Raw genomic sequence first — 2,324 nt, 5'->3', positions numbered from 1 at the left:
TAGAAACACGCCAAATTGGTTAGTGATTTGACAGCGTTACCCGCAAAAGTTCATTTTTACCCGCATTTGGTGGGCTGGAGGGTGTTAATTTCAATCCCTGAATGTTGCATTCCTGTTTGTCATTGTGCATGAAACTTTATGCCAATATATCATCAGAAATATTGCTGACTTGTGCGCGTCTTAAGCGCACTCTTTCCGTTCGTCTTAATTCCTGTTAGTCGTCCGTGGATTTGCCTATATTTGGTGTTGAAAATCTAAACGTTTTTAGACATGGAAAATCGATTTTACACTCGATTCAATAAACACTTATGTCTCAAAAATCGAACAGGATTTCTTTCACAAAAGTGACAGCCCTACTTTATTCACACCTAAGTGTTGAGCAGTGCTCCTGTCTTGTGTGCGCACATCGCAGTCTACTGGCGAAGGACGCGATGCAGCTGCTCCCTCCAGCCGATATGAAGGCTGGCTTCTATAAGCCCGTACACTTCATTGTACCCTAGAGAGGTGGGTCACGACCATCTTGGTCCTGTCTTAATTGAGACGGGCCCTTTTTCTAAAGCTTCCGTTCAATTTGTTACACAGAGATGCATTTCCAAATGCTCCGTCCCCAAGATTGGTCTGCAGCGTTCGACCTGAGAGACATGTACTTCAGATCTCTATCCTTCCGTACCACAGGCCATCCTGTGTTTGTGCGTTCGAAAGGTGTGAGGTATCAGTACAAAGTCCTACCCTTCAAGTGCTCATAGCCAGTTGGGTCCTCAGGTCAACTGGGAAAGAGTAAACTCGTCCATGGACTGAGGATCTCTTTTCTAGTTTGGAGATGGATTCGGTCCACCGCATCTCTGAAAAAGAGTGTGTCGATGGTTAGTGCTGTATAGAAGTGAGAAAGGGTCCCACTGAAACTCTTCAGAGGCTCCTGGGGCATATGGTAGATGCAGCCGCTCGGCTTCCTCCATATGAAGACCGCTTCAGCACTGACTTCACGGCAGAGTCCCGAGGTGGCCGTGGCAGAGCGGCACGCTCCATGTGAAAGCACCCTGGTCTGCCGCCAAACATTCAGTCCATAACAGAACTTTTGTTTCTCCGGGCCAGCGGTCCCTAGAACAAGTGTCCATCAATACCGGCTGAGGGACCACGTACAAAGGGCATGCAGTAACGGAGGTCTGGGACGGCCATCAGACTGCATTGGCATCCATTGCCTCGAGTTGCTTCCAGTTCATCTCGCTTTGAGACACCGCTACTCAGCGAATTTGTACTGGTCTGAAAAGACAACATTGCGACCGTTGCGCTACGCTTCCTTCACATGTCACAACTCGGCCGCCACCTCCTCCTCGGAGTCAGAAGCTTCTGAGGTCGCTTCATTCCACTTATTACTTCTGGCCTGCTCAATCGTGCCACTGACGAGCCTCATGACAGCCTGTGGCCCAGGGAGAGTGGAGACTCCGTCCCCAGGCGGTCCAGCTGTTTGGGACCACTTCGGGGCCGCACAGTTACATCTGTTGCCCCTCCGGACTCGTCCCTCCGCCAGCTGTTTTTTCTCCTGTCTGAGTGGACATCCCTCGACCCAGAAAAAAACTCTGGCCACAGCTGGCCCCGGGGCCCCCGCAGAAATGTGTTCCCCAGTGAGCCTTCTTGCACACAACTGTGCTAAAGCAGGGAGGAGATGGAGCAGGTCTTGCTAGTTGCCCCTTATTGGCCCAACCAGACCTCTCCTCTTGACAGCCCTTCCTGACTCCTTCCTCTGAGTACATTCTCAGGGATGGGGCATGATGGCACCTGTGTTTAGACCTTGGAGAGTTCCAGGTCTGGTTCTAAAAAGAACGGGATGCGGAGGTTCTGGTTACTACCGCAAGCATTTTTATGCCGTAGAGACCATCACTTCTGTGAGAGCACCCTCTCAAAATGAGGCACGTTCCCCCTTAGAAGTGGAACCTATTCGGTGAATTGAGTCTTCTCTCCGTGAGGAGATCCCGAAGGTGTTCGATCACTTCAGTGCTTCTTTCCTGCTAATGGGTTGAAGTGAGGGCTGTCTCCTCCACCTCAAAATGTTGTTGCCTCTGTATTAACGCACATCATGATGCAGTGGATACAAATCCATGGGAAGCACGACTTGATCGTCAGGTTCCTGAGGCGAGCAAGGAGACTGAATCCGCCTTGCTCTTTCCTCTCTTGAGACTTATCTCTGGTGCTACTGCACTGCAGAGACCTCCCTTGAGCCCTGCAGGCAGAGAGTTAAAAATCTTGTTTTTAGAGAAACAGTTTTCCTGCTTTCTTGGTCTCTATCTAGAGGGTAGGGACTTGGACGCATTGTCGGTCATCTAATC

The sequence above is a fragment of the Rhinichthys klamathensis genome, unplaced genomic scaffold (genome assembly GCF_029890125.1).
Source record: "Rhinichthys klamathensis goyatoka isolate OS25496 unplaced genomic scaffold, OSU_Roscu_1.1 h1tg000102l_1, whole genome shotgun sequence".
Classification (NCBI taxonomy): domain Eukaryota; kingdom Metazoa; phylum Chordata; class Actinopteri; order Cypriniformes; family Leuciscidae; genus Rhinichthys; species Rhinichthys klamathensis.
The sequence above is the reverse complement of the archived record's forward strand: the minus strand, read 5'-3'. Positions refer to the sequence as shown.